This window comes from Gossypium hirsutum, chromosome D08, assembly GCF_007990345.1.
Source record: "Gossypium hirsutum isolate 1008001.06 chromosome D08, Gossypium_hirsutum_v2.1, whole genome shotgun sequence".
Lineage (NCBI taxonomy): Eukaryota > Viridiplantae > Streptophyta > Magnoliopsida > Malvales > Malvaceae > Gossypium > Gossypium hirsutum.
Window position 1 is genome coordinate 2,863,362 of NC_053444.1, and position 16,716 is coordinate 2,880,077.

The 16,716-nt window shown below is 31.8% G+C and overlaps 1 pseudogene; it reads right to left on the reverse strand.

The window, feature by feature from the left end:
• Positions 1-318: 318 nt before the first annotated feature.
• On the reverse strand, positions 319-1,497 carry LOC121220067 (cytochrome b-c1 complex subunit 8-like; annotated as a pseudogene).
• Between the last annotated feature and the right edge of the window lie 15,219 nt (positions 1,498-16,716).

Here is a 16,716-nt window from a genome sequence, read left to right on the forward strand (position 1 = left end):
TTAAAAGCTTAAAAGATACCCAGGAGAAGGTACGTTACATAGCTGTTTTTGATGCCCTAAAAATTGATTATATTGATTCTTTCGTTTTTTCCTCATCTTTTTTATTCGTTGACCTTTCTTGGTCGGCTCATTGATTTCAATTATTTGAGCTCTTAGAGTTGGATATTTTTAGATGCAAACTTGACCTGCCTAGCTCTTCAATGTTTTCGGTGATTTGTTGCATAATTTATGTCTAAGATTAAGATCGTGTTTTGTCGATTTGATTTAGTTTTTGCGTTTTCTTGTTCTGAAATTATGACTAGTGAAGCTTCATCTTCTTTTTTTTTAAGATGTAATTCCCTTTGATTGAACTTGCATTTCCTACCCATCTTGAGATGTAGGCCCATTAGTAGTATTTTGGATATGCCTATTGGTCATAAAATCATTGGCTTATTGTTTCATAGTGGAAATCAGCTTTTATGTTTGTATTATGTATGCCTGACAGTTACGAATCTAGAATTGAAATGTTCATGTCATTGATATGTCTCGAGAATTCCACACTTGCTGTGGCTGATTCAGTTGGTTAATTTTGTGAGCCGTAAGCATGAAATATTACGTCTGGTGCTTATTGCTTTAAGAATACTGAATAGGTGTAGAGTTTTGTACTTTTTGTGTGGAAGTACATGTTTGCTATTATCACATGATCCATGATTTATCAAACTTCTGATCCTAGATGACTGTGCATTATGAAATGCATCAGCCTGTAGATTGTTGTCTCTCAACAAGTTTGACTAATGCATTGCTGCCCAGGCTATTTGTGTCTTTGTTTTGGAACATTCGAAAAGTTCTCATTATCCTAATCAGTTCTTGTTTGACTATGTATTTGGCTTTTTGAAATATTTTGACAGGCATTTTTGGCATTACAAAAGTTCAAAAGTCATCAGCTATCTTTTATCTTAAACTATAATCTTGTATTCTTTTTTCCTTGGATATTACAGTTAATGTTTGCCTGTTTTTCTGGTCAAATTTACTTGCTAGTGCTGATTGTTTTTGAAACCAATAGTACTCTTATTTGTTGCATTTATTTAATTCCTTGCTGTTGGTTGCATTACTACCAAGGCTGCCTGACATTTTCATACATGTGTTCCAATTTCTCCTTTTCTTTTCTTTCAAGTTCTGGACCTAAGTGTAAGTTCCTACAAGAGGAACAAGCAGATCCTTCCACAGACCACTCATAATCTTCTGTTGGAACGGCGACTTATACCACCGCCCTCATCTTTAATGGTTGTTTCTCTATTTTCCTATCAAAACTAATATAAATGTCTGCATTATTCAATCCCTGATAAGTTACCAGTCAACTGTGGCCTCTCTCAAACCAGTTTGAAACAACTCATTCTTATTTTCATCAATCCAGCTACTGTTTCATCCAAACTCTGTAATTCACACTTCTTTTCCTCTAAAGTCCTTTGTTTTCCTGGCAAGAATTTTTGTTAACTCTTCTCCAACATCTCTCCCCATCCTTTTCAGCTCAAAACTAGCTAAGGCAAAACCAAAACCTTTATTTTAAGCTTTTTGTACTATTTTCTCTAATGTTTTCAAAAGTCTAACCTGATTTTTGTTGTGTTTGTTGGTGGAATGGGGCAGAGACTTATGTTTGGGCCATGGTTTTTTTTTTGTTTGTTTGCCGTATGTTTTCTAAATAATAGTTCAATTTGATGTTTTAAAAAAAGAAAAAAAATCTTACCTTCTTATTGTTTTTTTTTAATTTTACAGAAATATTTTCTTGGATTTATTTGCTTGTAGATTGTGTTGTGGTGTTTTTGAAAAAGTGTTAGACAGTATAAAACAAAGGTTAGATTCGGATATAAAAATATTATGTTTGATCTGTTTAGAAAAATATATTTTATTTCTTGTTTAAGTTTATTTTTTAAATTTAAATTTTGAACTTTAATAAGTAGTTAAACTAATGTTTAAATCTAATTATATCTAACAATATGATAGCTTTGGCCTTAGAGATGTAACTGAATTACCCAACTTTGGATTGCGAATTTATTGATAAATGATTGATTTGGTTTAATTTATTGATAAATAAATGGATTGATTTGGTACAATATCTTTTGTAAATGACACATTTGGTATAATAATGAATTTATTGATAAAATTAATAGTTAGTACAATATCTTTTGTAAATGATTGATTTTGTTTATTTTATTTCTCCTTGACTATTTTCAGCTTATTCTCAATCAACCTATTCTAGAATTCTTTGGTTCTTAGACTTGACAAAGTAAATCCCAGGTTTGTGAGCTTATTACGTTTCTTTTATTGCTTCTGCCTTGGATTCTAAATATTTGGATGCAGTTAACATTGATGTATCAATTGCAAAATTCTATTTATCTTTTTTTCCTAAAGAAATGAACTTTACCTCTATAGACAATGGGAGCTAGCTGTGTTATTGCTGTTAGGCTAATTTTTGAAGTTTCATTGGACATTGGCAATATAATAAAGACATATAACATTTACTGTCGGGTCTATTTTTTGGTAAAATTAATATTAGAGGAAAGTATTTTGATACACATGTAAACAAATATACTTATGTGACATTTGATTTTCTTGATTGTTTTACTGGCTGAAACGAATCTGTTGGTATACACAATAGATGAGTACTTCGGCGGTTGAAGTTAGTAGTGAAAAGGTGAAAGCAATGTGGGATAAGAGATTGACAGAAAATTTTTGTGATATTTGTATTAAAGAGATATTGAAAGGCAATAGGCTTGGTACTCATTTCACAAAAGTGGATGGTTGAAAATAATGACCAACTTTGAGAAAGAAACGGGAAAGGGTTTTTCACAAAGACAACTTAAAAATAGGTGGGATGCCCTAAAAAAGAATGGAAAGCTTGGAAGAAACTTAAAGGCGAAGATACTGGTATAGGGTGGAATCCTATAAAAAGAACCGTTGATGCATCGGATGATTGGTGGGAGAGTAGGCTACAGGTACATTAATAATTCTGAATATTTTTTTTTCTTATTTATGAGGTTATTGATAATTGCTATTATTAAACTATCATTTTAAATGTAGGTTGTGCTTGAAGCTCAAAATTTTCGTACTTCGGGCATTGATCCCGAATTCGAAGGGAAGTTGGATCAAATGTTCATGGGGATAGTTGCAACAGGTGATAAAGCATGGGCACCTTCTTCTGGTACACTCCGGACTGATTTTTTTGAGGATGTTATCAACGAAATACCTGAAGAGAATGAAGAAGAAAATATGAGAAATGATGTTCACATTTTAAATGATGTTCACATTTCAAATGATGTTCAAATTGATGGGAACGGTCAAAAAAGGAAAAAACCCTGAGATATCAAGTTCACATTTTAAAACTGGAAGAAAGAAATCCTCAAAGCAAATTGGAGGGGCTGCAAGATTGTCCAGTCAAATAGAAAAATTATGCAATGCAGCTGACAATATGAGTCAAGCCACATCTAGTTTGACTCCTGTTATGGATCCATGTGGTATTCCACAAGCAGTCAAAGTGCTTGACAGCATGTTGGAAGAAGTTCCAGAAGCTAGTCCGCTATACTTTTTCGCACTTAAATTATTGCTCAATAAGGACAAGCGAATTATGTTTTTATCAATTAATCCCAAGATTAGAACTTTGTGGCTTAAGTCAGAAATAGAGGATAGTTGAACATTTTCTGATCTTCTAGGGTTCAGAGATATCTATTATGTGACTAAACAATAATGCTAAACTAGTTTTATCAATAGTTATTTATGTTTGGTTTTTGGATATTGAATTTATGTTCTACTTATTTATGTGTAATCTAGTTTTATTAATAGTTGTTTATGTCTGGTCTTTGGATATTGAATTTATGTTCTACTTATTTATACTAAATTAGTTTTATCAATAGTTGTTTATAAATGATTTTGTATATAAAATTTATTCACAGGTGATGAGTATAGTTGAGAATTACAACGGTGATGAAAATGATGATGAAAGTGAAAAGAAAGAGATTTTACAACGCATGGAATGTTTTAATCGATTATTTGTTGCTGCATCTTCTTCCGTGCAATTATATTACGAGAAGTATATATTGAGGCAACCATGCATGGATTCAAAACAGTCAGGTAAGACATGGATCCGAGAGATCCTCGACGGTCATGAATCACGTTGTATGATTAATTTTAGGATGTCTAAAATGGTATTCACAAGTTTGTTGAGAGTTTTGGAGACAAGATACAACTTGAAAACTTCAAGAAACATATCTTCTAGTGAAATGTTGGGAATTTTTTTATACATCTTGGGCACCGGCGCAAAAGGATCCCAATATCGAGAAATATTTCAGAGGTCTGGATCAACAATAAGTCGACACTTTGCAATTGTGCTTGAGAAAGTTTCAAGGATGGCCACTGATCTAATTGCACCCGAAGATCCTTTTTTTAGCTCAATACCCGAACAAATACGTAATGATTCTAGATATATGCCGCATTTTAAGGTTAAAATTTAATTTTATATTATTATATTTTAATATATTTGGTTGAATAAAAATATGCATGAGAGTAATATGATTATTTGTTCAGGATTGCATTGGTGCAATTGATGGTACTCACATTGCCGCTATTCTTCCACCAAATGAACAAATTCCCTACATTGGAAGAAAAGGTATCCCGACTCAAAATGTTATGGTAGTATGTGATTTTAAAATGTGTTTGACCTTTGTCATGGCTGGATGGGAAGGATCGACACATGACACTAGAATATTTCTTGATACAATTTGAGATCCGAAATACAAATTTCCGCATCCACCAAATGGTTAGATATTTTTTTATGTGATTTTTTAAATAATAAAGTATAAGTTCTTTAATTGATAATTTTAATAAAGTAATATGATTAATTGTTTGTTATATTATGACTTGTAGGAAAATATTATCTTGTTGATTCTGGATATCCTCAAATGAAATGTTATCTTGGACCATATAGAGGTCAGCGATATCATTTACCTGACTTTCGTAGAGGTAGACCGGTATCTAGTAAAGAAGAGGTATTCAATCATTCACAATCATCATTACGTAGCGTGATTGAACGAACTTTTGGTGTTTTGAAAAAAAATGGGCCATTTAAGGGATATGTCAAGTTATAGTTTTGAGAAGCAAACGATGATCGTTGTTGCTACAATGACGATACACAATTTTATCTGAAAACATGTCGGTCAAAATGATGCGGATTTTATGGAATACGAAGATATTAACTGGGCATATGAGAATATTATTGATTCAGAAAATGCGCATGGTCGAGAAAGTGATGATGACGATGACAACGATGATGATGGTGATGATGACGGTGAATTAAACAATTCAAGTGGTTTTGAAATGAAATTAACAAGAGATGCTATAGCTTCTAGTTTAATGAATTCACTTTAAATTGTAAATGCTATTGTAAAATTTTTAGTATTTATATTTGGTATATAAATATTATCCCTTTTTAAAACTTTAATCCAAATATATGTAATATTTTAATTCGTTAGGTTTATGTTTTCTATGTTATGTTAGTATATAATATGAGTTATATATTCAAATACATTTTAAAATAAAATAATACAAATGTGTTAAAAGCATTAATTAAAAATAAAAAATAATTTTTATAATAATACAATCGTGTCAATATCTAATTACAAAAATTTAATTTTTATAATTAAATATTTAAATATAGTTTATATATTCTAATTAAATTTTATAAATTGTTGTCATTAATATTAATTACTTAGAAATATTTAAAATTAATATTATATATTAAAATATTAACAATAAGTTATAATAAATTATTTTTTTATATTTTTGCTAAAATATCATAATATTAACTAATTTAAACATTATTTAATATTTGTTATTTTATAATATCATGTCTAAAATGGACATTTTATTCTTCAAAAACACTTTTTGATAGCAATGCCAAACACTCAAATTTCTCAAAACACTTCTCAAAAGCACTTTTTAAAAGCAATAAAGAACTGGCCCTTACTCATTTTGAGTATGTTCATATGATATGGCTAAAGATTACCTATTGAAATGGTTAGTAAAGAATATGTTTTGGTGTTATGTATGCTTAAATGGTAACTGAAACAAAGAAACTATAAAAGAGTAAAATTTTTGCAAAGAAGCAGTTTTTGGACAACAGCAGTGACGTGAATTTGAAAAATCACCAAAAATATTAGAAATGGAATAGAGAGTGAATGATATATAGAGCTAAAGCTTATCAAGTCTATTTTTACATGAAAGAAACGGTGTAGGCAAAGAAATTTTATATTTTGAGATATTTAAATTTTAGTTAGACAGGGTCAGAATGGTTTTTGAAGTCCCCTGTTCTAAATTTAAAAAATCATTAAAAATTTTACAGAAAGAATTATGAGTTATAATTTATATGTATAGATTCCTTAGTGAGTCTATTTTCTATAAAAATAAGAAGAAACACCATATAAAGTCTGTACAGTGAGATAATTTATTTTTAGTGAGTGGTGGTCAGAACCATCAGTCAGTGAAACAGGGGAGTCTTCAATGAATAAACTGTACTAATTCGCTAAACCAATAATTCTAAAAAATTTATTGTAAGAATATATATGAGTCTAGTTTCAGGAAAAAGTTTACGGATTTAAATTTCGAGTTTCATAACTCAAATTATAATTAAATTAGTGATAGCAGCGCAGGTGGACAGTTTTGTTGTGAATAGTGAAATTAATTTTAAAAGTAAATTTTTATGCTCCGAACTAGTAAGTTAAGTTAGATGACACATCGTGCTTGACTTCGGCAATGGTCTCGGGTAAGGGGTGTTACACCTTTCTTTCATACCATCAACCAAAACAATTCTATTAAATCTCATTGCTATTGGTTGGCGACATTCAAATATACATCTAACTATTGTTGTCAAAATTACTTCATCGGAATAAACGCATACGAAAAATTGACAATCCATTTTCAATACTAAATATGCAAAATTAATTAAATTTCTCAATATTTTATTTGAAAAAAATACTGAAAAAAATTAAAATTCATATATACTAACCTTGCATATTCTTCTTTGTTTTCACTTCTTTTACATTCAAAATTTTTCCTCTTTTCCTCTTATCTTCAAAACCGTTCAAAATACATTGCTTAAATAGGGGTTCAGCACTGGGTGCCGCCTTTTAGCCACCCTCCACTGGGTGCCACTTGTCAAGTACCCTCCACTGGTCCCGTCTCTCAATCACCCTCCACTTCTTTAACCCGTATTTTTACTCGATTTGACTCATGTATAAGGACAGAATACAGGTGTCACCTCTCTCACTCCCTCTATAATTAATATATATATATATATTACCCCATATCATTTTGTAATGATGTTTTGATGATCAAGTAAAAAAAAAAAAGTGGTGCCGCCTCCTCCATACCCTCCACCTTTAAAACTGTTGCAAACATACTATTTTGGTAAATAATGATATTGGTATATCATTTAGGTATTTGATTTTTATTTTTGTATTATCTATGTAAAAAAAACAGTCTAATTTCTATTTTTGAATAAATTTAAACTTTTATTGTATATTAATAACTAAAATTTTAAAGACACTTTTGTCTTTTAAAAATTTATATAATAAAACAATGTAAACCGCCATTAAAACGGATTAATCAGTTCAAATTGACAATCATTACATAAGTTGCTACCTATGCTAATGTTGTTGCTTTTTCTGAAAATTTTAGTGACTGGACAAATAAGGGGTGGTAGGCTCATTACTTTTTAATTATTAATTAAAAAACTTAGAAATTAAAAGAATATATATTGAAATTTATAAAAAATAAAAATTGAATATTAAATAAATATAAACATAAAAAATGTTAAAAGTTTAGAAATTAATTTTTTTTTTAAATTGATTAGTCAACTCTTAGTGAAAAGGCATTTATTGATCAGTAACTCTCATTCAGTTAATTGACCTAATCCACTTTAGGTTGAGCTTAAGCTTAGATTTTTCAATTTTAGATCAACATGTTTTATTATTAAAATTAATATAAAATATAAAAAATAATTATAATTATATATTTTTATAATTAAATTCAAATAAAAATGTATTTAAAATGGAGGATAATATACACTTAATTTAGCTTGAATTCATCTCTTTCTGATTGTTGCAACAATAACGATGATAGTTAAAGTAAAGTTCAATTGACACTTATTATTTTCTTTTATAGGTGTCGTGATTAATTTAAAAATAGATAAATTTCAAAATTATATACAAACTTTAGCTTAATGTGTAATTTTATACATGGATTTTAATTTCAAGTAATTTTATACATGAAATTTTGATTTGATTCAATTATCATACAATATGTTGAGAAACGTCAATGATCGTAGTTAACTAGTGATACGCGGATGATGAGCACAAGAGAAACAAGGTAGAGGAGAAAAGGCGATAGCTAGGGCACGAAAAAGAGAAAAGAAAATAACCGGAAGTAACTTTCATTAAAATGGTAAAAAAGTATATTTTAAATTATAATTATAATATATTTATACATTAACAGTTTAGTCCCTAACCAATTAACAGTTTCTAGTTAGATTACAAACTAAAATACTAACTAACCAGTGACTATCAACTAGCCTTTCAACAAAACAATTATTAACATAATTATTGATATAATTTTATTTTATGTTACATATTGTATATATAAATAATTATATTTATTTAATATAAGAATAAATTAATGTATTTATTTATTTTAATTATGTATGATTGAATCAAAATTATGAATATGATTTTTTTATAAAAAAACAACTTGAATATCATGAGGGTTTTTTACAAAATTATTATAAAAAAATAAAAAACAACCAAAATATTATAACTTTTTTTATTTACCAAAATATTATAATTTTTTATTTACCAAAAAAAAAACAAAAAACAGAAAAAAAAACCTGCACCAAATTGACAACACCCTGGTCAGGCCAAGGTGATTGGCGGCACCAAAGGTGCCAAACTCATTGGCGGCACCTAGCTTATAATAGGGCCGGTCGGTGGTTGGGGGAGAAGGAGGGGAAAGAAAGAAAGAAAGGAGAGGAAAGAAAGAAAAAGAAGGAAAGAAAAGGAAAGGAGAAGAGAAAAAAAGAAAGAAAGAAGAAGAAGAGGAAAGGAGAGGAAAAAAGAAAGAAAAAGAAGGAAAGAAAAGGAAAGGAGAAGAGAAAAAAAAAAGAAAGAAGAAGAAGAGGAAAGGAGAGGAAAAAAGAAAGAAAAAGAAGAAAAGAAAAGGAAAGGAGAAGAGAAAAGAAAAAAAAAAGAAGAAGAGGGAAGGAAGGAAGGAAAAAAAAAAGAAAAAAAGGTAATTTTTATTATAAATTTAATTTTTTTGTAATATTTGTGTGTTAAAAATTTATGTTATGTAATGTACATTATACGTATTTTATTATTTTATTTAGCATATATATTTTATGAAATACATTTAGAATGAAAAATTCGGGCAAATTACTAAAAAAAGCCCTATTTTTTTAAAATTTACCGAAATGGGCCCGGTATTTTGTTATTTACTGGAATGGGTCATTTTCTCGAAATCGCGTCCACGTCAGCGCGATGTCAAGGGACGTGTCAGAACATCGCGTCCACGTCAACGCGCTTTGCTTACGTGGACACAAATCGCACCTACGAGGACGCGATTTGCTGATGTGGATGAACAGTTTATGTTTTTTAGCTTGGAAAACTTTGAAAGGCCATAAATTTTGGCTCGGTTGTTCGATTAAGACGATTTTTTTTATTTCGAATAACTTTTCGAGATCTACGTGCTGACAAACAACCAAAGGCGGTTTGCCGCAGTTTTCGTCGAAAAAGATCCTTTTTTGCCCCTAAATTTCGATTTTTTCGGTTTAAAATTGAATTTTGAAACATTCAAATCATTATTTTCCTTATTTATTTGAAGTAAACACCGTATTTTTTTTACAGAATTGTTGTATTATTTTTTCTGATTTGACACGTGTATGGAATAGGTCCGATAAATCGTTAGAACGTAAGTAATATAATTAAGATAATAACAGTATTTCTATAATATGTCAATTAATTAGTTTAGCTTAGTTGGTTAAGATGCTTGCTCTTTTCTCTTAGTACCTTGGTTCAAATCTTGTTGGTAACAATTTTGAATCTTTTTTGTACTTGTTGCTATTGATGTAATATTGAAGAGTTAATTGATTAAAAAAATAAATACAAGTACAAAAAGATTCAAAATTTATTTTTTCAAAATACTAAAAAAGCCCTATATATCGAAATGTGCCCGATATTTTATTTTTTTGACCGTTGGGTACTGTTCACGCGCGGGCTGAAATCGCATCCACGTCAGCGCGAGATGCTGACATGGAAGGAAATCGCGTCCTTGAGAGCGCGATTTCCTTCCACGTCAGTATCTTGCGCTGACGTGGACGCGATTTCCTGACATCGCGCTGACGTGGACGCGATTTTCAGGAAAAGGACCATTCCGGTAAATAATTAAAAAATGGTTCCATTTCGGTAATTTTTGAAAAAAAAGGCTTTTATTGGTAAATTGCCCGAAAAAGTTATGGTATGTACATTGTATGTTGATTAGGGATTTTTTTTATGAAATTTACTTAGGATGTTGAAATTAGTTGTTTTAGGAAAATAGTATTAAAAGTAAAATGATAAAGAAATATGTTTAAGAAAACATAAAACACGAAAAGAAAAAAATAGAAATTGTATATTTATCGAAAATAATAAAATGCGAAAAAAATTGTATATGTAATAAATTTCAAACACAATGCATTGAAATAATGTAAAATTATAAAATAAAAAATTATGATATTTTTTAAAATAATTAAATGCGGATAAAAAAATACGAACAAATGACCGAAGTACGAGTATTAGTAAATTTTTTAAAAATTCAGAAATAATTAATACAAATTATTAAAACAAAATGTACTGAAATAATATAAAATAATAAAATACGAATAAATGGCCGAAGTAAGATTTTTTAAAGGAATAAAATACGGAGAAAAAAATACGAATAAATGGCCGAAGTAAGATTTTTTTACTAACTTTTTTTTCAACTTGTTGGCATTGCAATGATTCGATTGATTGGAAGCGATAGACACATATCTGATGCGGCTAATAACGCGGTATGATTTATTATTTGTTAATCACGAGTTCTATTTATTTAAAAAGGATATACGCAGTATATACAAATAAATCATGTTATCGTAATATTTTTTGTAATTTAACACTAACAGGACTCGTTCCGAGTATTAAGGGGCCGTGTGAGTGTTTTAAAGAAAGCTCCGGATGCACGATTGATGCCGTACTTGGAGCTAGCCGGATTTGGGTCAGTAGCATTGATCTGGTCCTCCGACTTACACTTTGATTTATTATCTGCGCTAGTGGAGCGGTGGCGCCCGGAGACCCACACTTTTCATTTTCCATGTGGGGAGTGCACGGTGACCTTGGAGGATGTTGCATTGCAGCTTGGGCTCCCAATTGACGGGAGTCCCGTAACGGGAGTATCTTCATTTACCGATCCGACTGCACTTTGCTATCAGCTCCTAGGAGACTCGCCAGGGGACAGTGAGTCATATTTTTTCGGCATAAAATTGACATGGCTGAAAGCCAAAATTGGACAATTATCAGCGACTGCAACTGAAGGTGAGTTGATGTGTGCTGCTCGAGCGTACATCATGCATATGGTAGGGGCAGTACTCATGCCTGATGCAAACGGCGATAATGTGCATTTGATGTACTTGCCCCTGTTAGCTGATTTGTCCACTGCTAGGTCGTATAGCTAGGGTTCCGTCGTTCTAGCAATGTTGTATCGGGAGCTTTGTCGGTCGACAAACCCGAATGTTGTAGACATGGGCGGATGCCTCATACTACTGCAGTCTTGGGCGCTTTATCGGCTGCCGTTTTTGGCATCCGTTAGTCACCAACCATAAGTGTATCCACTGCTGAATAGGTGATAAAATATAAATTGTCATTATTTTGTAGTCATAATGTATTGACTAATGTTACCAACCCTAAACCCTATATTATTTTTTGTAGGTGGAGTGTTCATCCAGGCATTGGGAAGTCGTATGATGTCCCGATATACCGCCTCATGATTGAACAGCATGCCCGGAAAGGGGTAAGCTGCTATTCTAATATTCATGACATCTATTCTATTTCTATATCTTACTCACACGTTATGCCTCTAACTCGTTACAATGTTATTAATCATGCAGTTTATATGGATGCCATATCGTAGGTCAAAAATTACAAATGTTGTACCCTCGTCCGCATACGTTGATTCCCACATATGGTGCACTAACGCACCAATTATCAATTTCAATGTAGTCGAGTGGTATCACGAAGATCGGGTGCTACGACAGTTTGGTTGCATCCAACCTATCCCGGATCCGCCGTGCCAGGTGGGGGAAGTTCACGGCATGACTAAGAGAGGAAGATTTTAATTGGATTGGAGAATTAAGCATCGGAAATTTGTAGCACTGTGGAACGATCGATTGCGTCGAATACCTCAGATGGTTATGGCTACCGACCCGCAACCATCACTAGAGTATATTCAATGGTATTATAGTTGTGGGAAGCCATATATACTTGGAGGCCAGTCGACTGTAATCCCCCCGCACGTGCAGCAACTTGAGGGATCGGACGCAGCGGACCCGATGGATCCAGATCCGGTGGCATATTATTGTCCGCAACCAGCAGAGCTCGAGTAAGAAGCCCAGCCAGATCCCGAACAATCACAGTCAAATGTGGATTCACATGGCTATCGTCCGGATTTGGCGGGCGATGACTATTTTCTAAGCTTCGCCTACGACTTTGAACTGTTTGGATCCTACCCGCCGCAGTACAACATGCCCGGCCCGTCTGACCCGTATCCGCAGCATCATGGGACTCATTCCGGATCAAGTTCATCCGTGGCGAATGAGCCACAGGATTTTTCCTCTATGTTTGCCACACCCCCACCTGCGCCGAATGATGATGTTGGTCATCGCCCAGAACGTGATCGTCGACCTCCGAATAGGTATACCCTAGGACAACACCATCGAACCATCAATTTTAGGGGCTTAATACACTTTTTGTATAAATTTAATATTTCTAATTTATTATTTGCTTACTTCTGAAAATTTTTGTATAAATTTAATTATTCTATTTTTTCATTATATTAAAGCTGAATCCAATTATAAATGTCTCTATTGTCGATATAATTTTAATAATTCCTAATGCGCACATGGTATTTTATAACTTAATTTGGATACAATTTGGATACAATTTAAGCATAAACATAAGCCGAATAATAAAAATTATTTCAAATGAATTATACTTTTTATAACAATATACATAAAAATTTTACAGCATTAGGTCAATTCTGAACCGATCCGGACGACTGTCCAACATTAAAGTTTCGGTTAGGGCATTTATTCCGACTATGACCACTTAACCTGCATATTCCACAATGCTTTCCGTCAGATTTCTCCCTAATGTCCATCTCATTACGGATTCTGCTTGACTGCGGACGACCCCTTGGATTCCTCCGTAGCCCTCTGTGTAACAGCCCGATTTTGGGTCTAGATGGAACAGTGGTTTTGGGACCACAAATCCGACAAGGAAAAATTTATTTTAAAATTATGACATGGGTTGCATTATGATAAGAAGGTTGCATGAAAATACTGATATGGTAAAATAAGGAAATAAAGTGATAAAAAGGGTAATTGAGTTATGTCAACATTGGAAAGTATATTATGACATATTATTCAAGAAAGGATTAAATTGCAAAAGTGAAAAAAGTTTTGTTACCCAAGAGTAAATACTCAAAATTTGAGGGGTTAAAGTGTAAATATAAAAAATTTGAAGGACCAATAGTGTAAATATTTTAAGGATGGAATAATCTAGATACTAAGGAAGATGGATGAATTGGGACCAAATTGAATAGATGAAGAAATTATGAGGGACTAAATTGTAATTTTACCAAATTTAATGATGACTCAATGATGGAATTTTAAAATAACATAAAGGGCAAAATGGTCAATTAGAAAGAGAGAGAATTCTAGAAGGTAATGATGATGTTTGTGATATTTTTAATTAATTAATTAGTTAAATGTTATTTAATTAATATTTTATTAAGATTTTTAGTAATATTTTATTATTAAATGATTAATATAAAAGGGAGGAAAGATGATGAGAAATAATAATCTTTTTCATGCATCTCACGTTGAAGAGAAGAGAGGAAAGGAAGTTTTACTTTCTTTACAATTTGGTCCTTTTACAAAAAAATCACCATTTTCACTTAGAAATTAAAAGAATTTTCATATCCATCAAGAGAGAAAGATAACAAGGAGACTATGGGGAGCTAGAATATCAAGTTAGATTCAAGAAATAGAAGCTGGAGGAGAGAGAAAATCAAGTTAAAGATTGAAATCAATAGCACAAGGTAAGAACATCAAGATTTTTATGTACTTTTGAGTTTGATATTATTGGAAATAGCATGCAAAAGATGTTATAGTAGAGTTTTCTTATATAAAGTCTTATGTTCTTGATATATTAGTGAAGATAAATAAGTGAAAGTGATGAGAATTATTATAGAGAAAGGGAATAAAGAAGTTATAAACTTAGAAATTAACATGTTGCACTAAAATAGTTTTGGGCAGCAGCAGTAGGTTAACTTTGAAAAATCACCATAAATTGTGGAAACGAAATTAGAGGATGAAAAAAATATGAAATTAAATATTATTGAGTCTAGTTTCACATAGAAGAAACAGTGTAAGCAATGTAATTGTAAATTATGAGATATAATAGGTTATGTGAGATAATGTCAGAATGATTTCGGGTTCCCCTGTTCTGACTTTTTAAAATCATAAAAAATTGGAGAAAAATAATTAGAGGCTTAAATTTATATATTTAAATCCTTAATGAGTCTATTTTCAATTAAAACAAACGGTAACATCATTTGAATTCTGTATGAGGAGATAATTAAGTTTTAGTGAAGAAGGGTCAGAACTGTCAGACAGCAGAACAGGGATGAATTTAAAGAATAAACTGTACTTATTGGCTAAGCCAAAAATTCTGAAAATTTTATGGTAAGAATATATGTGAGTCTATTGTCATATAAAATTAACAGATATCAATTTTGAGTTCTGTAGCTCAAGATATAAATAATTTGGTGACTATGACTCAAGTGGACAGCTTTGAATGGATATAAATAAATGTGAAATTATAGATAATGTTACATATAAGCATGTTATATATATTAAGGATGTGGAATGGAGAGGAGGAGGAGGAAAATATATGATTATTCAACTAGCATGAGTTTTTATTAATAATGACCAATTTATATGTTTCAGGGACTAAATTGAACAAATGTGAAAATTTAAGGGTAAATTTGTAAAAATGTCAAAAAGTGATCAAATTGTATGAAATGAATTATTTTATTATTTAAATTAGTAAATTTAAGGAAATATTAATTTAGATCAAGATTGGATAGAAATTCGAGAAAAATAAAAAAATTTAAAAATGTCCCTGAATTTTGATATTTCTGCAATTTAGCCTGGTAAGTTCGTATGAACTATATTCTGTATAATTTTAATTAAAGTGAATGTTATTTGATGATGAATATTATATAGATATGTGTTTTATTATTGAAATTGAATTATTATTGGTAATATGTACAATTATTAGATGCAGTGAAATGATTATCGGAAGCTTGTTGGAGATATATCACATTATCTGTTGGTTCTATTTGTAATTTTGGATGAATTGATTCTGGTTATAATGGCGTGTATAAGTTAAATTGGTTAACGTTAGCTCATTAATGTTTTGATTTTGATTGGTTATAAATATGAATGTTAGATAAAAATGAAATGTCTGAAAGTTAATTAGTAAACTCCGGTAATGCCTCGTACCCTATTTCGGTGTCGAATACGGTAAGGGGTGTTACACTCTGTCTGGGAGAAGCTCGAAAGTCGTCGACAGCACCTCCCACGTATATAAATCAGGCAGGACGGGGAACTCATTCTCCCAGACACACAATGTGCGCTCCAGCGTGTACACATCATCGACATATTGTTCAGCATCAAGGTTGACTTTAGCACAAGCTGCCACGACATGCGCGCAGGGATAATGATATGTTTCAAACCTCCTGCACTAGTACTGTCTGTTCCGGAGATCAACTCCGTAGGACCTAGTTGGTATACCAGGTTGACGACTGATGGTCTCAGTAACTTGAAACGTTTTCAGTCGTCGTGTCGTGAATATATTTCCACGTTCATTGACCTCGCCAACTGACGGTTTGCGACCATTGCATCCCTGACATGTTCGACAAACACGTGTCCCGCCTGAATCTGGTCGACTTGCTGCTGACCCATTCTTGGCATCAAAGTAGCCAGCCTGTAGAAAGTAGCAGAAAATACCGATGCAATCGGAAGATGACGTGTTTTCAACAAGACAGCGTTGATCCCCTCGACTAAGTTTATGGTCATATGGCCATAACGAAAGCTCTCGTCAAAACTTTGAGCCCACTGCTACGGCTCCATTGTGCCCAATCATTATCAGAAAGATGTGTTTGTCTGTCCCTCCATGTCACTCTCAAGTCGGATCATTCTTTGCCGGAAAATATGTGGCTCTAACTCGTACGCTGTATACGTATTAAGGAAAAATAAGTTCTAGTAAGTCGATAACATCAAACATTACAACTTATATTGAAAATATAAGGTTATGATTTACCCATTGCCACGACTTGTCTCTT